This window comes from Engystomops pustulosus, chromosome 3, assembly GCF_040894005.1.
Source record: "Engystomops pustulosus chromosome 3, aEngPut4.maternal, whole genome shotgun sequence".
NCBI classification, from domain to species: domain Eukaryota; kingdom Metazoa; phylum Chordata; class Amphibia; order Anura; family Leptodactylidae; genus Engystomops; species Engystomops pustulosus.
The window spans coordinates 170,926,298-170,950,794 of NC_092413.1; the positions used below are offsets into that span (position 1 = coordinate 170,926,298).

At 41.0% G+C, this 24,497-nt stretch overlaps 1 long non-coding RNA gene across 1 annotated transcript in view; it reads left to right on the forward strand.

The window, feature by feature from the left end:
• LOC140120615 (uncharacterized) overlaps positions 1–17,735 on the forward strand; it is a 43,779-nt gene extending 26,044 nt beyond the window's left edge. Inside the window, exon 3 of the long non-coding RNA XR_011853907.1 lies at positions 17,654–17,735. This is a non-coding gene — a long non-coding RNA (uncharacterized lncRNA). The remainder of the gene's footprint in view (positions 1–17,653) is intronic.
• The last annotated feature ends 6,762 nt before the right edge of the window (positions 17,736–24,497 follow it).

Below are 24,497 nucleotides of genomic sequence, written 5' to 3' on the forward strand. Positions count from 1 at the left end.
ACCCCCCCTTTCTCTAAGTATAAAAATATAGAAACCTTTGTACAACTGGTTTCTAGAGACATTGAAGGATTGAAAATGGACAGGAAACACATTTTCAAGAATTTGAACACTGATGAGGTGAGGGCACTGGAGGAACTTCGAAATGACCATGATTTGACAGTGAAGCCGTCTGACAAGGGGGGCAACACAGTCGTCATGGACACCAAGGACTATATAAACATGGTCATGCGATTGTTATCGGATAGACACACCTATAAAGTCCTCCATAATGACCCCACATCAAAATATATCAGTGAATTGAATCTACTTCTCTCTGAAGCCAAAGATGCGAACCTGATTAGTGACGATGAATATAAAATTCTTTACAACAAACATCCTACCATAGCCACATTTTATGCTCTACCAAAAGTGCATAAATGTCGATCCCCTGTTCCAGGGAGACCGATTGTCTCTGGTTGCGATTGTCTCACACAATCCTGCAGCGTCTACATTGATAAGATGCTGCAGCCATTTGTTGTAGCCCTTCCCTCGTATCTACGTGATACGAAGGATATCATTGAGAAAATTCAGGAATTACCATTGACCCATACCACCATGATTGCTAGTCTAGATGTGGAGTCTTTGTATAGCAATATCGAGCACAAGCTGGGCCTGAAGGCAGTCGAACATTTTCTGACCACTAAGGCGATACAGTTCAGAGAACACAATCAGTTCATACTCCAACTGTTGTACTTCATTCTTACTCACAATTACTTCCTCTTTAATGGGTCCTTCTACCACCAAGTCAGGGGGACCGCGATGGGGGCGACTTGTGCGCCCTCATACGCCAACCTCTTTCTTGGATGGTGGGAGGACACCATAGTGTTCTCCGAGGAATACACCAAGTACACCCAGTATATATCATACTGGGGCAGATTTATTGACGATATCCTTATCCTGTGGGAGGGAGGTAAGGATCTATTTAAGGAATTCGTCAACCAACTGAACTGTAATCAGATCGGGATGAAATTTACATCAGAGATCAATGAGAACGAGATCTGCTTCCTAGATCTAACAATCAGTATGGATTCACTAAGATGCCTCAAAACGGATATCTATCGGAAACCGACTTCCACCAACAGCTTTTTACAGTGGCAGAGTTGGCACCCGCAACCACTCAAGTCAGGTATACCGATAGGACAATACCTGAGGGCACGAAGAAACTGTTCTGACGATGCCCTGTTTAAAAAGGAATGCGACAACCTCTACCGTAGGTTTAGGAGTCGGGGTTACCCGAAGAAATGCTTGTATAAAGCTTATGCGAGAGCCAAGAACACTGACAGAAACACACTGTTTGCCAAAAAAGATCAACAACCAACTGAACAAATTGTCAGATGCATCGGTACATATGATGCATACGCTGAGACCATTAAGAACATCATGTCTCGCTATTGGCCAATACTCACGGCTGACCCCGACCTAGCAGAAAAACTAACAGCAAAACCCACTATCACCTATCGGAGAGGCCTAAATCTACGCAATCTTTTAGTACACAGTCACTTTAGTGAATCATCTGAATCGGCCCAGAGACCAAGGAGCACTTTACAAGGTTCATATCCCTGCGGGTCCTGCTCGTTTTGCCCGTTGATGCTAAAAACGAAAACATACACTAACCCAGTAGATGGTTCTACCTACACGATTAAATACCATCTAAATTGTAAAAGCACAGCTGTGATATACGTGGCACAATGTACCTGCCCACGATGGTATGTGGGCAAGACGATCCAACAGCTCCGCAGGAGAATATCTAGTCACATCAGCTCCATCACGACAGGGAAGGATACCCCGATCTCCAGACATGTGAGACTGCATCATGAAGGAGATGCCAATGTCCTGCGTTTCTGGGCCATAGATCAGGTCCGATCGGGACCCCGACAGGGAAACATCGACCATAAGCTTCTACAGTTGGAAGCCAGATGGATCCACCGACTTAAATCCCTGAGCCCATCGGGCCTGAATGAAGGCTTTACCTTCGCAGCATTTCTCTAAGGGGCCACTTACGTGCATCTTTATCTTCTTCATTTTTTTCAAAGGAAAAAAAGAGAAGGAAAGAGAAAGAAAGAAAAAAAAAAAAAAAAAAAGAAAAAGAAATTTTTTTTTTTTTTTTTTTTTTTTAAAGTTTTTTTTTTTTTTTTTTAAAGTTTTTTTTTTTTTTTTTTTTTTTTTTTTGTCTTTATTAGAAGTGGTATTGTATACCTCATCACTTCTTAAAGGATGGATATTCATTACTTGGTGTGCCAACCAAGAATTCTATACCCATATACCCCTCCCCCTCTATGCACCATTTTACTGACCTAGGATATTATATGGGAAATGCTCAGAAGTATACCTACCTAACCTAGCGGATGGGTGCATTTTGCCTGATCTCCACCGTGGCGTTTGTGGACAGAGTGCCTGAGCGTGCGCAGTCAGCTCTATTGCTGACAGCATCTCTCCGCCGGCCGTACTCCGGAGGCAAAGTACCTGGGCATGCGCAGTCGTCTTCACCGCTGAATCAACACTGCCGAACCTGTCATGCGCACACTCGCTCGCAGGGATTGGTGAGTGTCATCGCCAGCTGTCTGAGGTAGCACCACCCCTGGCCCCGCTCCATTGGCACGGATTTCGGCTCCACCCACCTCTGTTACACTTCAATCACTTTAGAAAAGTAGGTGGCGGCGAGCAACCGCCTCACCCATAGGTCAAATACCCTCAGAGGGGAGGGGCTAAGATCTTTATATACCCGGCGAGACAGCGCCGCCGATTAGTATTAGCCCGACCCCTGATGAAGCCAGGTCACTGGCGAAACATGTCGGGGGGCTAATTTCTTTTCTTATTTTAAATTGCAGTGGTCCTATCTAGGGGTGGTACCTTGGTTTTGTAGGCTGGATAGACTTAGGGTCTTGTGGGCTGTGGATACCGCAATAGATTCCTGTATAAGTCTGGGATCTCACTGATCCCATACCACAGGAATCAACGCTTGGGTTTAAATGATAATAACCCATAGCGTTCAGGTTTGTATATCTGCCATACTAGCTATCACTACCCGAGTCCAGCCCACTCCGATGTTACTATATACACAGATCTACGATCCTATACCCTAAGGCCACCTCATTTAGGACACTTGTGCTTTTAAATCACGAATTCTGTTTTGAGCACCAAGTATCTATTCATACCCTATATTATATACTTTAGCTCATAAATAAAAGTTAAGTTTTAATCGCCACTCCTTATTGTCAGGATATGGGCTCCTTTGTGCCGCCCTAGGGCGGTTTTTGTATCTCTTACATGTAAAGAACTGACACAGTGACTAATGGGTGTATGATGCCAGATTCACTTGCTGCAAGTTGAAGGCACCCAAGGAAGCAAGGAAGGAGGTGATTATGAAGTTTTTGTCTTTCTTTTAATGGCCGCTTAGGAAAATAATACATAGCAATTTTGGAAGCTAAAAGGATCTGTCGGTTAAGTGCTCCAAATCACCATGAGTGGTTTCTTTTCACTCTTTGTTTCCATCCCAATGGAATTATACTATGAACCCCAGTCCTTCAACCTTCAACCAAGGGGGCATGGAGTGGCGTGAAGGGGTGTGTGTGGGAGTGGCCACAGCGGGACACTCCTGTCCATGCGCCTGTGCACTTGTTGGCAAGCGAATACATATGTAAACATTCGCCAACAACATTTATTTCTACACCAAGCCCTGCTGAATACATCGAGAGGCTGGAACCTCTTGATGTATCTGGATGCGTTGGAGCAGTGCCGGTGTATGATAATTAACCCCCTATGACTTCCTCTCCTATAGCTTATGAAAGTCTGGACATGGATGAGATTTTAAAAATATAAAATAAAAAAAAAAAATTATGGCTCCATGTGCTGTCCATGACTGGACTCACTAGGCCCTCATGTACTTAATGCTAAATATGCTCCTGGCTATAGTTAAGCAGTGACCACAAGGGCATGGGACTTTATAATGTAATGTTAATACTTGCTATTTACTTATGTGTAAATGGTCTGAAAGATAGGGGGAACGATTGTCATTTTCTGGGGGGAATATTAGTATCACGGTTGGGAGCACACTTATGTCTTTTGTACCCTTTGTTTTAAACTCCTATCTTTTTTAATGCTGAATCCTTAAATGGGTTTTCCCACAAATTCAAGTTAGGCCCTATCCACAGGATATGGTCTAACTTGCTGATCGGTGGGGGTCTCAGTGATGACACTCCCACAGATCAAGAAAATGAGGGTCTGTTGGGATCTTCGTCAGCTTCATAGAGATGAATGAAGCAGAACGGTCATGTGCGTCCGTCTGCTCCATTAATCTGCCAGAGCAACAAGGGGTCCGACAGAGATACCCGGGACCCCATCGGACCCCTCGTTTTCTTGATCTGTGGAAGTCTCATCACTGAGATCCTATCCTGTGAATAGGGCCTAACTAGAATTTGTGGGAAAACCCCTTTAATCCTTAAAAAAGCTTATTAACTGTTGCACTGCCAACTATCCCTCACATATCCATTCATACACTGCTTTATCTCTATTTCTGTTTCTGGCTCTATTAGTTTCAAAGTACAGAACAGCTTCCAATTTAGACATTTTAATTTTAGCTTTAATTTTGCGCCCACACACTTACCATTAAATCAGTACATTGACCATTCATGTTAAATGCATTTAGAATCACAATCATGAAATCGCTGGGGAGCCCTACCCCTGCTGCTAACAATAAATGCTTTCTGCTCTGAGATTTCAATGGGTGGTTACTTATTTTACTATTTTTATGCTTCCAAGCTGAAAATAATCTCTGCTCATGCACATTCCACTAACATACATTTTAGCATGCTGTTACCTCTCTGGTATGGGGTGGCTTATGTAAGTTTGTTCTTGACACCTATAATTAAACATGTATCCATGTTACGCTTTCAAGAAGTTAAATAGCTTTTAAAAAAGGAAATATTGTCTTAACCTCTAAATTACTTTTGGCATTGTGTGTTCTGAAGACTTGGTCTGTTTAAACACTTTGGGGTTAAATTAAATTCAGTTTCCTTTATTTTAAAGAAGCACATTTGTATTAATTTTTTTAGAGACTGATTGTTCACTACTTTATATACTTATATAAAAATATCAGCTCACTGCCATATGCTGTAATGATCAGGTTGTCTCTTTCAAATATTCCAGATGGTTCATGAATCCAAACACTGAGCCAGTTCCATGGTAAATATAGCATTGCTGATCTGGACCTGAATTTGAATCCTGATCCTGATCTGAATCATGATCTTTTTCAGGACCTGTTCATTAGGGGAAAGCTAGGTGTGTCATTTTGAGTTCTGTTTTCAGCCATGGATTTAGTGAAAAGAACCTTAACCAGTAAGCTGCTGGGGGTGGCCCCCGGGAACTCCTATTTATCTGCTGTGTTCTGATTATAGGTTGCCAGTTACTTCAGTCCCATGACACTTCCATACTATGTTTCTGACCCCTGCTACTTTTATTTGACAAATCTCTTGCCTCTTGATTCTTTCTGATTCTGTATTTTTCTGTTCTTGTGGTCATTTTGACCCCACAGGGTAAGATCTTACAAGGAGCTCCTGATCAAGGGAAATTATCAGTGGTCTTGTATGTCTTCCATTTTCTAATTATTGCTCCCACAGTTGATTTCTTATGCCCACAGCTGTTGGCCAATTGCAGATTCAGTCTCCCCAGCCTGGTGTAGGTCTACAATTTTGTAAACCAAACACACTGACATACTGGTTTGTTTCTGCTCATCTTATGCCCTGTTTTTTTTTTTTAAAGACTTTTAAAATTATGCAAATGAGCCTAGTCTAAGGGGCTCCAGGCAACATAGCTGTTAATGGAACCTGGAGCCTCTCAGGTTCATTTTCATATTGTTAAAGCCTTTTTTCCTTAAAATCAAGAGCATTGGAAGCTTAAAGAAGAGCAGATCCTGCCAGAGGGAGCACACACCAGTATGTCAGTGTTCTTGGTTTATAATTCTTGATCCTGGTGGTAGATGTCCTTTAAGGAAGAAGTTACAGGTTTGTGAGAGCCAGAAATCTTGTTTTGTTTGTAGGTGACCAAATGCTTATTTTCAACCATAATTTGAAAATAATTTAAAAATCAAACAATGTAATTTTCTGGATTTGTCTTTTCTCATTTTGTCTATCTATGATGTCAATTACAGACCTCTCTCATCTTTTTAAGTGGGAGAACTTTCACAATTGGTGGCTTTTTTCCCCAATGTATCTATTATTGTAAGAAATTGTGCCCTTGATCAATTATATGTTATTCTCTGAAAATGAATGTTACATATATTGCCTGCAACATTATTATTGAATAGAGCCCACCATGGTCAGAAATAATAAATAACATATCTTATCACTCCATCAAATCTAAATTATGGCTAAGTCTAGAGACAACATGAGAAAATCGAAAGTTCCAGCACACATCAAAGGGAGTGGTAAAATCTTGAAATTGTATTGCATTGAAAAGACAGAGAACATTGGATCAGAATGTGAGCACAAATAGCAAAGGGGAATCCCTGCAGGGTTCCCCATCCCATAGAAAAGTGTACAGTAATATCTAGTTTTGTTCTCCTCTCCCTCTCAGGATCCTTAAATAGTAGTTAGAATAATGTTCAGAGCCAAGATCAAACGTTTGGAGAGAGGTATTCTTGTACATCCTCCACTAAAGTAGAGTATGGTTGAACTTGTGAGTAGAGACCAATTAGCCTGAAGTTAAATGATACCACACATTCCAGCGCCGGCGTAGCCTCTTGATGTATCCAGTGGGGTTTTGCGCAGAGGTTATCTTCAGGTCCTGCCTGGTATAGAAACGAAAGCAACGGTCAACTTTGCACACATAAAAAATTTGCAGGCAGCAGCAAACGTGCAGGCGCGGGTACAGGAACGCCCTGCACCGACCAACTTCCCGCTAGCCGCAACACCTGGCCGGAAAATAATTACTATAAGCTGACTGACGCAGTGCAGAACCCCTGATAAATATACTCCAATTACTATATTAACAGGAAAATGTTTCAGAACTTTATACATTTTAAGGTCAGCTTTTTGGCCAAAACAAACTCATTGTACTTGATGCTTTAAAATTATTCCCATGGGTTTTCCCCCACATTTCACAAGTAATTTTATTTTATCTACTGCATGTAAAACATTGCATCGTTATTTATAAAGTTTTTGCTTAGGACTTGGAGAGTCCTTTAATAGTTTGATGTAGGAAGCAGCCTAATGTAGATGTAACCTTAATAAACCTATTACAGCAGAACATTGTCATCTGTCTTCAGAGAGAAAGACGTATTCTGAACACCTCTGGTTTCTGCTAGTCAGCTACATTTCTGTATCTTGGACGTGAGCCACCTTGCAGAATAAACAAGTGGAAGTCACGTCATACACTCTCATAGAGCCAGACTCCCAAATCAAATAGCAATTTAACAAACATGACATTTAAAAAAAAAAAAAAAAAGATCTGGATAGTGTACACTTTAGCTCAAACATATTTCCTTTGCCCGAGTGAGTCAGCGTACAGTTTAGTAACAATACCTGAACGTGTCCCAAGTGATGGCCAGTGAATCGCCGGAAGACCCGAATCCACCGCACAGAACGCGCCGCTGGATCGCGAATGGGCCGGGTAAGTAAATCTGCCCCATTATTTTAAAAAATTGCCAGAGAGGGTCTAGAAATGTAGTATTTTTCCTTAATTCCCTTATTTTTCAATGTTTTTAGACCCAAAACTTCTTGGTGAACATCTACATGTTAATTAATCTAATGCCGCAAAAAGCATACCTCCGATCTTTTGTGACATTTACAGAAGGACTAAGCTTGGTTAATTTCCAATGGACAAGCCCCAGCCTTAAAGAGGTTCTGTCACTCAAAATTTCGGCACTTGGAGCTGCTTACTAAAGTAAGCAGCTACTAGTGCTTGAACTAACGCCGCAGTGTTAGAGTGATAGCGTTACTGGAAACCGGAAAGAATGGAATCGTTGGACCGCTCACAAAGTGGTCTGATGTATTCATGAGGGAGATGCTCTTCCCCGGACCGCCACGCTCGCTCCATAGGGTGGCGGTGACTGCCACACATCATGCGGCAGTCACCGCCCATAACCACACCCAACCCCGCCCCCTCATGAATACATTGGACAGCTTGGCGAGCGGTCTGATGATTACATCGTACCCCACAACGTACAATACTGCCAAACTTTATTATATTATATTTCCTTTAACTACCTCCTTAAAATGCCCTGTTTCTTTAGCACTGCATTTATACAGTCCCCTTTTCTGTTGCACCCCATTTAAAATGCCCCCATTTCCCCAACATCCACCTTAGAATCTTCCCTTTTTTTAACCCCACGTATAATAACCCCCATTTTAGCCCCCTCTCTATTTACCCCTATCTTTTTAGCCCCACTCATAATCCCACCCTTTTATAACCCTCAATTTATGTTCCCTTTCCGACAGCACCCACCATCTAAAATGGTCCCTTTTTTAGCCCTTATTCTCATGATGCCCCCTTTCTGGTAGATCATATTAACAGGAAAATAAAATATCTCCTGACCTGTTACCCAGCCCTCTGCTCTTCTGGTTTCTCTGAAACCATTAAGAATAAATACTTACCTACACCTATAGCGGCAGAGACTCAATGGTGATGTGGGGAGCTGACAGTAACCTGCATCACCTTCGCATTAAACTCTATATATTTATCTGACATGGTAGAATTGAAAGTATTAAGAACCAGCAGCTCTTCCTCTGAGGCCCTCAGAAATCTTCTGTGTTCATGACATGATACATTACCAGAAGCATGGACTGTAAAGATCAGATTCCTCTTCTTAATGTCTTTATTGTCAATATCAATGCTTTACTACCAAAGACAATTGTAATGAGCGAAATGTACCAACATGTACCACTTAGGATCACATGACCCTCATTCTGACCTCATTTTATGGACAGAAATGCCAGCTGATGAGGTAAAAGACATATCTGACCCAGGGGCTTCACTTTATATTTCATGAAAGTTGTGTATATTTTAATTATCTAATATCATGTCCACTATGCTTACACTTACATTACAAAATACATGAACTAGAGTGATCAACCCCTTTAACAGAACACAAACACAGTACATTAAAAAATGGCCATGCAAACTAGTCCATTAAAAAGTATTGCAATTAGTAAAGCTGTTTGCTGTCCACTGAAGGTCAAAAACAGATCGTGTACTGTATTAACGAGTCAATGTTTTAGTGAATGTTCAGTTGTGAGCTTAAGCATTAGTACCTCATCATATGTATGTAATGTTTCTATGGCAATGTTTCTCAGTTCCTGCTCTTTTATCACAGATTTAGGCAGGGGCGTAGCCAAAGTGGTATAAGCCATAGAAAACACTATGGGGCCAGCAGTGTCAGGGGGCCCTGTCAACTGACCTGATACTAAAGAATGGAGGATGTGCACCATTATATAGATATTGGGGGTCATTTACTAAGGGCCTGAATTGCTATTTTTCGTCGGTTTTCCCGAATATTCCCGATTTGTGTCGTTTTTCCCACGATCGGATTGTGGCGCAACGGCGTCGGCATGCATGCGGCAGAAATCAGGGGGGGGGGTGGCCTTCGGAAAACCCGACGGATTCGGAAAAACAGCGGTATTTAAAAAAAAAAATGTGTCGCTTGACACGCGCTTACCTGCACCCAAGTTAGGATGGTGAACTCCGGCGAACTCCGGTGGACCCGAATCCTCGACGCAGAACGTGCTGCTGGATCGTGACAGGACCGGGTAAATAATGTGCCCCATTATGCTGCATGTGGCACAGCATAATATGTATATAACATATATGTGATGTATATATGCTGTAAATCTGTGTATGGCACTGTATGTGTGTATATTTAGTGTGGATATTCTCTATAAATGTGTGTATGTGTATGCAAGTGTAGAAATGTGTGTGAATTAGTGAAGAATTGTATGTTTATGTATATAAATGTATATATTTGAGTGTAATATGTATATTTTTAAGAGGTAGGGGGGCTTCATTCAGAAGTCTGCTATGGGGCCCTGCCTCTCCTAATTACACCCCTGGATTAAGGGCTTTTTCCCACACACAGCGGGATTAGCTCGTGAACCCGGACCATGTAAAATGCTGTGTCATGGGCTATCTACACTTCAGGAATGGAGCTCCTTGCATCAAACTATGATTCAAGAAGTCCCTGCTTCCCCCTCTAAACAGCAGCACCGATAATGTGATGAACTACAGTTTAGAGGGATTCCTTGCATCATAGATGAATGCGATGCAAGGAATCCCATTCTTCCATTGTAGTCGGCATGTGAGAGGGAACTCTGCCTGGTCAGTGATCACAGACTGATCATGCTGCGCGCGAAACAGCCCTCAGAAGTGGAAAGTCATGATCAATGCCAATACTTTAGCTCAATTAGCTTGAATTATTGAATTTCGATTGAGACATTCAAATGGTCTGATCTGCACCTTTATTTTCTCCGTGCCCTATAAAATATATAAAAAGTTTATCAGTTCAATTAAAGATTTGTTTCTAGTAATGCCATAATGAAAAAACTTTCAGCATAGAAAAAGAAGGCCATCCACAGATCCGCCGATAGCATCCTGCAGAGTGGGGGTGCTTGATCTCATAATGTGTTACTCTGTGGAAATAAATTGTACGGGCAAGTGCTGAAAAACACAAGCATCTGAAAACTAAAACACAGCTTGATCTTTTCACAGTCTACACAATTCATAGGGAAGTAAACGCACTATAAATATATTCCAACTGCAACTACTGAGTCATGAAATTAGATAAAAATAATCTCAGAAAACCATGGAAATACAAGAAAGGTGGAAATGATTACACAAATAAGTCATAATTTTAGAATGTAATTATTTGACTGTCGTAGGTGCCAGGCCTGGCATTCATTGGAAAACTGGAAATCAATTTTGAACATTGTTGGATGTAATACTGAACTTGCTGCTATTTTTGCTCATTGTAATGATTCAGTGACGAAAGACTTACGAAAGCAGAAGCATGTGCGGTGGTTAGTAATATATATTCATAATGGCTAAAGCAAAGAGAACAGTTGTGGGTCCATGCAGCCCACACAATGGTGCACAGATTTAGTATGGTTCCATATTACGATGATGTAGAGACTCCATTTGGAGGTATTTATGGGGCTATAGATTTTTATGAATTTCATATTCTTAAAGTGTTTGAACACAGATTGAGCAAGTCAGAGGTGGTGTAATTTGGCAGGACAGACAGGGATTGTATAAGAATAGCAAATACCATTTTCCCTAGTGGACTGTTGGGTCCTAGACAATGCCAACCTTCAAGGGAACCCACCAGGGCATTTGGGACAGTACACCATCCACAGGCCCTTATAAACTAGTGGATTAGTGCCCCAAATCTCTCTATATCATCCATGCCCTTTGGCCCCTTTCACACTTGCTGTGTGGGGACGTATATCCCATACATGTACGTCCCATCCCCTACCATACGCAGTGACAAAATAGAGCATGCTCATAATAGCGCTGTAACTAGTTTGACATCTGCAACCACCCTTTCCTCCCCCCTCCATTTTGTTCACTCCCCCCATTACCTTATTTGTTAAATTCAGATCAATACGTGTAGACAAATTGCAGATTAAAGGGGTATTCCTGCGAATGCAAGTTTAGCTTAGATGTACTCAAGATAACAAAATGACACATTGGGTCTTATTTACTAAGGGTACGCGGATTGCATTTCCATCAGACTTCCCGGGGTTTTCGGGAATTGCACGGCTGGGACAGGTATTTAGTAGTAGTTGAGCGGGGAAGTGACCGATGCAGGGTATCAGGCGCACGATTTTAGTGAATCGCTCCAAAGTGCATTATCGTTTTAACAATGCACTTCGGGTGAACTCCTTAGACAGGTAAGTAAATGTGTCACATTGGGGCTCATTTACTTACTTTCCCGCTGTAGGTCACTGAAATAAAAGTGTATATAAACCTTGAACCCTGATTATGTAAACACATTATCCCCATACAGCACTAGATGGATAATGTGTCTGCTACAGAGGCCCTGCACCTCACTCTGGGATTTTACACTGACCAGCCTAGAAAGTGATAGGAGCTAAAACAGCAATAAAACTGAGTAAAATTGTAAAGTAAGGGGTTAAAAATTATCTTTCTTATGTTAACATGGGGATTGAAATTTGAGAATCTTCTTTCATGACCAAACCAATTTAATCTTTGTGTACAATGGACTTATGTTTCAAAATTTCAACTGGAGACTGGTAACTTTAGGTACTGGGGCTTCTTGTACTTGTTTATCTTGTAATGTTGATTGTTTAAATAAAAACTTTTATAACCCCCGACCACCACCACCACCAAAAGAAAAATAGCATGCCCTGTTTATGGCCATGCACCGTGCATCACTTTGGAGAGTGGCATCGCTCACCCCTCCTTCTCCCCAGTGCACTGAAAGTAGCCTTCTCCACATCTCCGGCACCTGCACAATCATTTAGTAAAGCCAACCAAGCACACCCCCACTTCACTCTACATGTCCTTTAGGGCCTGCAAAAAAAATCTACAGCTGTAAGTGCTTTAAATTGTCACTAGTTTTTCAACATAGTTTGCAAAAATCGTTTGTAAAAAATGTTATATATTACACTTTATAATACAGTGGCCAGAAATGGCAATTCTTCATGTACACGTACTTGACTACTGCTTTATGCAAAGTTTCTTATACTTTGGGGAGATAACTCTAAATTTTATAATGACTTTAGAGCTCTTTTACACCTGAGATTTGTTAAAGTGGCTTAGATGGCTTTGGCTTATGAGGTGGATATGCAACTTTTCAGTCAATAAGTCACACAATAATCACAAACTAGCCCCCCAAGTACGAGTATCCTACACCAGGATAGGACTTTTTTGAAACCTTGCATATTATAAATCTGTTTGAATTTACATGAAACAACTGGAATAAAGTTGAATATGTGGCACTAATGACATAAAACTGACGTACCTGCAAATATACATCACGGCACACGACCATGTGTGCATTGTGCGCCCCATGCAACATGTTGTGTGCTGTTGCTTGTGGCCTGGTTGAGACTTATAGGAAGTGTCTGCTGATGCAGAAATAGGACCGGCCCTATCTTTTGTGGTGTGGGCAGTTGGCACATTACCAGTACGGTAGGCACAATGCCTTATCATGCCTCACCACACTGTGAATGTGCCCAATAGTAGATTAAGGGGTGAGTTAGCCACGGTCATGTGCATGAAACTTTATAAATTATCTTTACACTGGTTGCAGAGTGTTCTAGATCAGGTACATGCAGACTCTTATATACATTGTTACATAACCTCTTATGGCGGCCTTCTTTAAATGACTTCTTCCATCAGTTTACTGATGGTAGATGTGTCCTACAATGAAGGAACTATGCTCCTCAGGATTTCTTTTATTAAAACACCATGATTGCGGCAACGTAGAGTTCTGAGAATTATTCAAATCAGTCTTGGGCAATCCGGCTACGTCACCCTGTCAGGTCACCTTGTGTTATGATTTATTTACTCCCCCATTACGACACGAGTCTCGCCCGGCCACAGTGCATAGAGCAGATGACGTCAGGGACTAGGCAGGACTTGTATCATACAGGGAGGAAATAAATTATAAGACGAGGCTCTCTGAGGTGCTGAGCTCTGGTGATGTAGCCGGAGAGCCCCAGACAGATTAGCATAATTTTCACAACACTATATTGAGGCGTATATACTTATAATAAAAGAGGTCCTGAAGAGCATAGTTCCTCAGGATCTTCTTAGTAGGACAATTTTACCATCAGTAAAATGTAGATGTCCTTCAATTAATGACTTAATATTTAAAAATATTAATAACAAGAACACAACAAACTGCACTAGTTCCATGTTTGTTTTAGTCTATTGCTATTTGGGTATGAAGGACTATTTAATGAAGGGAAACTGTCAAGGTTCAACGATCCAAATGATATGTAAGAAAGATGATATGTCTTCGGGTTTTATCTGACTCACTGCAAAACAATGAGACTGTGCAAAGGCTCTCAAACAGACCATGCATGACTGGTCACCCTCAAGGTACTCGCTAATGTGGTAAAGGTTAGGTGCTAAGAGCTGGAAGTTGTTTTACACTCAGGAGCCTCCGAAAATAGATAGAGAAATACTTATACTGTAATACAATGATGATGCTATTATGTTTTAGGTTATAAAGCAATACATTTATAAAAAAAACAACACATTTGTACCAAGTTACATGCCCAAATCATGACTTTCTTAATACAAAATAGGCTAATTGATTAATTGTTGTGTATTTCTAGTGTTATCATTTATCATGTATCTCTTAAAGGGAACCTGTCACCAGGGATCTCACTTTCACTGAAGTCAGATTGTAAAAGCCCATGACAACTGCAGTGCAAAAAAGCCTCTCTGTCTTTTCTAAGCATTTGCATTACAATAAAATTGTGTGTTATAACTTACTCTTGCATCCTGACAAAATCCAGGGGTAGTCACAGGGGCTGGGCTTTGGTTTGGATGCATTTAAAAAAACAACATGTGACTTGTCTGAGCTGCAGGCTCCCTCCATCTTTGTGCTCCTGTGCAGCTTGTCCCTCCTCCACTTATGTCAGGCTAACCAGGCTGTGACCTCTGAGAAGGAACATGAGGTGGAGCTGTACAGGAGCACAAAGGTGGGGGCTAATATCTGAGGAGTGAGTAACACAGACGAGTCACATGTTGTTTTTTGAAATGCTTACTTAGAATAGGCATAAAGGCAGATTGCACTGCAGGTGTCATGGGCTTTTACAGTCTTTAGTGAAAATGAGGTCGCTGGTGACAGGTTCCCTTTAACAGACCAGCAGTGGTTTTCTAGCAGCTACGTTACCATGAAGGCTGCTGCACACAGTCTCCTCTTACCAGTCGTTGGCTGTTGAGATGTGGCTGCTAGACCTCTGTGCGGCAGTGACCTGGTCTCTAATCTGAGCTGCTGTTAACCTGCGATTTCTGAGGCTGGTGACTTGGATGAACTTACTCTCCGCAGCAGAGGTGACTCTTGGTCTTCATTTCCTGGGGCGGTCCTCATGTGGGCCCGTTTCTTTGCGCTTGATGGTTTTTGCAAATGCACTTGTGGACACTTTCAAAGCTTTTCCCATTTTTTTAGAATGACTGACCTTTATTTCTTAAAGTAATGATGGCAACTCGTTTTTCTTTACTTAACTGCTTTTTTCTAGCCATAATACAAATTCTAATAGTCTATTCAGTAGGACTATCAGCTGTGTATCCATCTGACTTCTGCAAAACACAACTGATGGTTCCAACCCCATTTATAAGACAAGAAATCCCACTTATTACCCCTGATGTGAAATGAAAACCTTTACACCTTTACACCTTAAAACCTTTAAACCTATTACACCTGTGATGTGAAACCTTTCCTGGTGACTACCTCTTGAAGCTCATCATGAGAATGCCAAGAGTGTGCAAAGCAGTAATCAAAGAAAAAGGAACCTAGAATATAAGATATATTTTCAGTTGTTTCACACTTTTTTGTTAAGTATATAATTCCAATGTGATAATTCATACTGTTGATTCCTTCAGTGTGAATCTACAATTTTTATAGTTATGAAAATACAGAAAACTCTTTGAATAAGAAAATGTGTCCAAACTTTTGGTCTGTACTGTAAATTGTTTGCATAAAGTCAGGGAGATGGAGAGTTAAACACTGAAGTAAAGTTCTCCCTGTCTCTGCTGCCTGATTGGATACATGCATCAGACTTCAGAAGATGTGGTTAGTGATGTCTCTGGATGCAGGACCATCATTTAAAGTGAAGGGGTTGTTCTGAGCCATGGACAGCGGACCTCTCTGTTAAATATACCTCCTCCTTGACTTTATATAAACATTGCATTTCTTACTTCAAAGTTGATTCTCTGGATGAGGCCACGAAATTGTACTATGAAAGAAACATTGGGGCACATTTACTTACCAGATTGTCTGTCTATAATGCACTGTGCCACAATTCACTAAGATTGTGTGCCCGAAGTCCTGAATGTGTCACTTCCCCACTCAGGATCGACAGAGTTCACGATCTTTTTAGTGGTGCAGCTAAGTGTTTGGGCTTGCAACATAATTTGAAAGTTAAATCCCACGCTCAGTCCGAATCAGTTGGGCCATACGACGGTCCGCCCCCCAATTTGTGCTGCATGGAGGCCAGCGCAGCTGCGCCACAATAAGGGTTGCGTGCTCCACAATCCCAGCGCACATGCTTATTAAATACCTGTGCAAGCCATTTTAGCCCCCAAAACAGTGCCCAGTCAGACAAAAGTGCGAGCTCTACCCTTGGTAAATGAGCCCCAATATCTATAAGTTGTAAAGCTGCTTGACAACATATTGGTAGTGGTTTATTGGGCCATTTTCTGGTGACAGGCTTCCTTTAAGGAATTGTGTCCTTTAGCACTAAAGCCGGATAATTCATGTCAAGTGTTCCTCTGATTTTACACCTAAGAGTACTCACAGTACAATAATAATATTCATTATACTGAAATGTATTCCCTTTTAATTATATACCACTGAGATGATGAGTTTTATTTTCTGTCTATTTCTTCAGATAGAATAGTTTTGCATTGACCTTTAAAACTCTAGGGTGGTAAATTAATTTTTGCCCTGCTTGAGTAACTCGGAAAAAGATTCATTTGTTTCACCATTTCAGTTCTAAAGAAACACTCTTGTCCTTTTCAGATGATTTCACGGTAACTTACAAGATGAAAGCACTTTTACAAATATGACCATATTTTTCTATTTGTTCGATACTATACAGGAGGTACAATACAGAAATGAGAAGTTTATCAGAAGAACATTTCTTTCTATTACAACTATTGACGAGGAGATAAACACAGTCCAGTCTCTGTCTCATCTACTTTTGTTTTGTCTTAACTGAAGCTCAGGTGGGATGTAGTGGATTACGGTAAGTGTAGTTAAAAACTATGAGGAGTTAGTCCAATTCCAAAAATACAAAGCAAGAAGTTGGATGGCAAATTTTGTACTTTCAAATGAATTTTATGTGGTTAAAGAGTAATCATCATTTCAGATGATTTTTGATATTGTGTGGGGAGAGTGTTGTGAACTTTTTTCTAATAAAATTCAATAAAAATGCAGCTTAGTTTGTAAAGAAAGAGACTGCACATTGCCCATGTAACGGTTACATTTGGAAATGCAAGCGACTATGTGATACTATCTGTAGTAATTTCAAGTAAAATTCATTATTAGGTAGCCAGTCATGGGTGTTAACCCTTTAAATGCCAGGGTTCAGGCTTAGGTCCCTGCGACATTTCTATGTCAGCGCATTGCACCAGATTTAATTGCCACCCCCAGCAACTACGAACGTTTGGGTTCGGGTAACTGAGACAAACCTTTTTTCAAGGTTAGCAGAATCTGCTGAACCTGAACCACATGGGATCTGCTCATCCCTAATCTCAAACACATTTTACTACAGAACTGAGTCGCTTCAAAGCGGCATTCGTTTTTTTTATGTTTTGGATTACTCAAGAGCTACCCAATAAAAGTGTACATTATCCATGTGCTAAGATGCACTGTGACATCTGGTTTTGACTGATTATAAGTAACTGTTTTGTACTGTACTCGAAATAGGGGCAGGTACACAACATTCATGTACTGCAGGAACTTGCAGAATTTGAGGAGGTCTCCTAGAGGTCTCCCAGATTCGACCCACTACAAGACTCCACAACTGGTAATTCCACTGTCTTTATGCTGTTCAGCTGCGTAGGATGAGGAGATACCTGAGACACTTACAATTAGTAGACGGATGGAGAAAGACAACACATTTTGCTCAACTGCTCTTAATAGCTTTCACAGACTAGACCATCTCCGTATCTTCCATCATTTATTAGATTTGGAACCTCGTTGCTCATTGGATGGGTCCCTTCTGGTCGGATCACGCCCTTTTGTTTGCTGCCTAACCCTGCCACCTCTTCTCTTGGAGACTAAACAACAACCTCCTTAACGATCCCATTTCTGTTTCTGCTATAAATCCAGCCATCCACTCATTCCCACACAGCAGATGGTTGATCACTCAAACTCCAAGCATCAGGGTGCATTCCTACGTTCAGTTTTTCTGGTGCAGTTTTCAGAGCTAAAAGCAGGTGTGGATCATAATGGGTTAGATAACATAGTTCAGATCCACTATTTCTGCTCATTTTTAAGTCCACTCCTGGTTTGGACATCCAAAGCTACATCAGAAAAACTGAATGTGTGAACATACCCTCAATGTGAAGCCTTGAAATATGATGTAAAGAGGAACCCATAAACCCACAGCTCTCTTTGCAGAGCTGGGACATCTGCAGGACATCAACAAAAAATCCCTCTTTACCACCTAGCAAAAATTTTTATCCATCTTTGTTCAAAATTCGCAGTGCATCCACAATCGCATGTGAAAGAGCTTTTACAAATATGGTGACAAATGTGATTCCTAGTTCGCAAGAACCTTCACCCCTGGGCTTCTCCCATGCACATTTTCTCTATTAATTCACCCACTAAAGGAAAGGTATGTCCCCTCTCTGATATATAAAGGAGTTTCACACCTTCTATGAGTATCACTATAATCTAGATAATCTAGGTTAACTCCTACCCTTCTTTTACCCCACATCTAGGGAATACCTTAACCACTATGCCCCCCATCTATGAGCATTACTATAATCTAGATAATCTAGTTCAACTCCTACCCTGCCTTACCCCACATCTAGGGAATACCTTAACCACTATGACCCCATCTATCCGCTGGGAGACCGTAGACGGCTTTGAACAAGATTTTTATGGAGCAGGAGTTCCAACGGGTCCTCAAGGACCCTGAGGCAAGAGCTCCGGTCCCAATCTTACCACTCCAAGGTTCTTTGAATCATTTGAGGGGGGGGAGCTTGTCACCCATGCTGCTTCGACATTTAACGCAGCCGTGAAGGGGGCTCCATTCCAGGCACAGAACCTCCAGATGCGGCAGATTTTAAATCTGGCTCACGGTCCGACTGAGTGCCGGAACGCCCCATAACTTGTGCCGCATGGTGGCAGCCGTGCTACAAAAGGGTCGTGTGCAACACATTTGTGGTGCAGACACTTCTTAAATACCTGTACAAGCAGTTTATGCTAGAAAAAAGCATGCAAAGTCCGTCAGAAAACTGCACAAAGCCCTTAGTAAATGTGCCCCATTGTGATTTTGTTTTAAGCCTGTAGTAGCTGAAAGTTGGGTCTATGGGCCACTTGGCTACTGGTAAAGTCCCTGACTGTGGTTCAGACATAACTTTCAGAATGACAGGTAAATATATATATTTTTTTAATTTATGAATTTATTTATTTAATACTTTATTTATCACACTGGAGCTTGTAGTGCAGACCAGCAATGATTATTTGTCGAAAGCTTTTTTTAAATTGTAGAAATGAGTGGCTTTTCTTTGGCCTTTACTTAACTGTATATGTAAAAACAGTGAAAAATAATGGTTTGCTCTTCCAATCATTCCTTGTAGCTTTACTAAATGTCATATGAAACATCAGAAAATATTGAAAAATGAAAGCTGTGATACAAATTGTAATTAGACTGCATCTTTTAATGACATGCACAATACAAAAAAATAATTGTTTTTGGGCTTTTCCCCAATGGAAATAATGGTTGTTGCTCTAGAGTGATGCATCACAGATAATGATGTGATGGATGTTTATCGTCATCCAAAAAAATGTTCTGTATTCCACAGTGATTTATAAATAATAGGATAGTTCTTCTTGCCAATCTAGTCATGGGATCATTGCTGAGTTAGTGAATTACAGAATGTTGTAAGCTAGGCCCACATAATGGGTGACATTTTAGATTTATTGATAAAAATGGAAAAAAAACTTCATCTTTTGATAAAAATGAGAGGTAATAAAATGAATGCTGTAAAAACGAGCCAAATACTTAGCTCAGTTAAAAAAAATCAATATTAGTTAACTACAGTATTTATACATCCAAATATTACCTTGGCTTATACACAAGTAAATAAAAACAAAAACTTACATCCTCACCTTCTGATGCTCCCCATTGCTCTGTGCGGCTCCTCTTCTTTCTATTTCTTTCACTGGTAACAGAGCGGAGAGGAGAGGACTTCATACTTGGGTGGCACGGTGGCTTAGTGGTTAGCACTATAGCCTTGCAGCACTGGGAACCTGGGTTCAAGTCCAAAGGTCAACATCTGCAAAGAGTTCTCTCGGTGTTTGCGTGGGTTTCCTCCAGGTCCTACGGTTTCCTCCCACACTCCAAAACATACTAATAGGTTGATTAGATTGTGAGCCCCATTGGGGACAGGTACCAATTTGGCAAGCTCTGTGTAGTGCTACACTCTGTGTGTGCTATACAAATAAAGGAATTTTTATAATTATTATTATCATACTGTGCATCGGCAAGCAGCGAGCATGGATTCGTCTCTGCCTGCTCTGTTACCAGTGAAGAAGAGAAAGAAGAGGAGATGTGCGGAACAACGGAGGCAGGGCATTACATTATCGGGGGGGGGGGGGGTGCAGGGCATTACATTATCTGGTGGCTGCAGTACATTTCTTTACTGAGGTTTGGCTGCACAGGGCATTTCATCACTAGGGGAGGCTGCTGGGCATTTTATTACTAAGGGAGGCTGTTACCAATGCATTTTCCACCCTAGACTTATACTTAAGTCAATAAGTTTTCCGAGCTTTCTGTGGAGAAATTAGGGGCCTATACTTGGGTTGACCGATACTTGAGTAGCCTATTTTGTTAATTACATAAGAATTGGGGTTTTAAATAGGAAATGTTCTCTTAGCTGAAAATCTATACGCCATTCATCATGCGTTAAAAAAATTGCACAATTTGTTTCCTTTGTATATCAGTATTCGGTCACTGGTATTTTTTTATGTTTAGAGATTTCCAAATCATTGGTTCATAAATTAAGTACAAATCTACAATTTTATCTTTTCTTATCTTGTTATCTTATCTGATTTGGTTCAGACCAATCTTTAAAAATGCCTGATAGTTAATACTGTCATTCATTCCAGAGCTTTGAGAGGGGTAGATGGCATTTGGAAATGTAAACAATTTTTTAATTTTAATTTAAAAGATGAGATAGGAGCTTTTAAGTTAAAGAGAACCCGTCATGCAAAATAACCCCCCTAAACTAAATATATTTTCATAAACTGCCATTAGAGAGCATTGCCTCTATCCCTTCATTGTCCCTCTACATGCCTGTAAACCTAAGCAATGAGGTCCTAAAGCTGTATGCAAATGACCTGTGAAGTGTCCAATGAAGCATTAGCATATTCAAGCTGTCCACTCTATTCATGAGTGGGAGGCACAGACACACCCCCAGTGCATGACTGACAGCCTGTATAACGATGTGAGGCTGTATAATGATGTGCTTCCTGGTGCTGGTGCCCCCTGCAGCATGTGTGTGCATGTGTGTGTGTTTAGGAGAGATACAGCAGCTCCAGGCAGCCATGTTACAGCAGAACATGTCAGATTGTCAGTAGCTGATGTCTGTGTCTCTCACCTGTATATTAGGAGGATGCAGCACACACTAGCCATGCTTTACTATACATTACACACAGACATGAGCAGGGGAGGAGAGGGGAGGGGTAACAGGGGTGACATCACTGCCTCTGACCATGTGACCAGCCTCATTTATATGATAAAGAATAGATGATTTTACAATGAATGATGTATGAAATAACTAGATAAAGGCTGGGATGGATCCTTGTGAGCTGCTCCAACAGGTAGAGGTGACAGGACTAGTGACACAGACCTGATGACAGGTGTCCTTTAAATCTGATCTGTGTTCTATAGGGCCACGGGGGAGGGGGGAGAGGGGGTTATAAACCAATTCCCAGGACAACTGAAGTAACAGCTTCTGGGAGTAGAATCTTGGATGATTCCTTGCATATTTACTATATATAGCGCCATCTGGGGAGAGCACAAGTGAGCTGTTGATTTACTTTCATTTTTATAAAGAATAATTGGTGCCCAAGGGCATCACTTGACAGGGTGCAGAGGGCGCAGTTGCACTGGCCCCAAATGTTAAATGGGGCCCATAGGGTGTCACTTTTCCAAATGAGAAGATTAGTACTATAAATTATAGGTTATAGTCAAGAGTCTGGCACAGACTTTTTGCTGGGGACAATCAGCTTCAAATTACGCAACTGCCGGAAGACTTTGCCACCTGCATGTGCCATGTTTAAACCACTGACATTAGACAAAAAAAGGGCAATTAACAGCTGAAAACTTGCCTGTGTATGATGGGGGAATAAATGGTGCCGAATCCAACTGATTGCTATCTCTTAGTGGATGTTTCTCCCTAAACTCTACATACAGTAACCCTTTATCTTTAACAAAAAAAAAGTTTTGGAATGTTATATAAGTTACAGACATAGATAATCCATAGCATAGCAACCAATAACAATTTGTATTTGGCATCTGACCTGCTTTTTATTCCAGACTTTTTTATTATTGTTCAATGTCACATACTAGGACGTGAGCACAAGGCAAGAGCTGTGTCTTACCGTAAATACAGTAACTTCAATCTATTACTGCTTTTGTGCTTTTTATGACTTATTTGAATCAATATTGCCATTCAGTACTTGGTAGTGTTCTGTTTTTAGAATTATCTTTATTGTTTGCCCCTGTAACCACAAAGATCAGAGTTTCAAGTACAGAAAAGCTGGGTCATGTTGCATTGATCTGTTAAATTCTTTTACTGGATCCACATATTGTTCATGATTCTTTGTGTTTCTCCTCAGCCCACTGCACACATTGTTTATCTAAAACCCAATGAGGAGGCGGAATGGAATAGAAATTTCCTATAAATAAGACAGCATTAGGCAGCCCTTGATCAGGGACGTTAATATAGCTAAGTTTTATTCAATTCACTGGTGCTGCTGAAACTATAGCAAGATGACATGTACTTCTAGAAAAAATAAAGACTTGTCAGATATGGTTGAGTGGGGAAATGTTTGAGATCTCTTTTATTGCTATTTCTGAAAGCCTAAGTCTTCCATCATTTATATGTGACAAAAGAATAACATTTAGTAATTGACAGTCTCTCCTTGTATGTCACATTGTAATAGCTGAACATAAAGGCAGTTTAACAAAAGAAAGAACAGAAATGAGTCTGAGGAAAATGATAAGAATAGCAATAAAATAATTACATCTGAATAGGGATTAATATGAGATTAAATGCAGTCATACATTGAAATATAGCACAAGTATAGGTCACGAATGTAGCCTGGGGTGGGGTGGGCCATGTTGGTTATTATTTAAAAAAAAATACAGATAATTTTGCAAAAAAAAAATGTTGACAGATAAGTTGTGGTTCAAAAACATATATGCTCCTAAATATGTTTAAAGCTACCTGGCCTGGAATAGAGGGGGTATGGGAGCTTAGACTGATTCTCATTGAGGAGATCTAGTCACTGTATGGAATCATACAAATTAGTTCTCCTCCAGAAAGAAGAAGAGTTTATATGTAGCGCTAACTACCATTCTCTCAAGTGATGACTAGGGATATTAACTAAACAATTGCAATCAGATTTCCTAACAGGGTATGGGACAGCCATACTTTAACTAATGGCAAATCTTAAGGGAACCTGTAAGCAGAATTAACCCAATGTGGAAAGGAGAGCAGAGTGAGGAGTACCAATATCCACAAACAGGTACTCTGCCTCAAACATTAACTACGGGTTGTGGAAGAAATAAAATAATGCAACATAGGGCTCCATGAAGAAAGGCCTTAAAGGCATTTTGTAAACTGGTTATGATCAAGTCTTCTGGTGTTGGGCAGTCAGATCCACAGAATGTGGGCAGCACTGGAGAAATCCTGTGTGATACAAGGAGGAAGGATAAGGCATGAACTTGGAGCAAACTTGCCTATCTCTATAAACAGATATCTTTATCTTGAACTATTGAGGGAAAGGACTCTGTTGACTTCCACTCTGATCACACTTCTGATCACAATGGGAACATCAGTCACTCTTCCCACAATGAGCACAAGAGGCCAGTCAGCAGTGTCACAGATGCACCCACGATCCTTGTCGCGGATCGCCGGTACACCCATCCCAGCTCCTCGGGCGCACGGGCCAGCTCTCCGGGACTTAAAGGGCCAGTGTCCTCCTGATTGGCGCTGGTCATTTCCGGGTTACTATATAATCCAGTGGCTCCCTCCATTCCCTGCTGTATCTTCCCCAAGGAGCTTCCATGGTTTCCTAACCAAGCTTCCCAAAGCTGTTCCTGTTGAAGAGAAAGCCATTATCCAGCATTCCTACGTTCCTGTTTCTCCAGCGTTCCTATGCTCCTGTGTCTCCAGCGTCCCTATGCTCCTGTGTCTTTGGAATTCCTATGCTTCTGTGTCTCCAGCATTGCTCCGTGTCTCTGTGTTTCCAGTATTCCTCCATTTTCCTACAGCAAAATGTTCCAGGGTTCCTTCCAGCGCTGTACTCC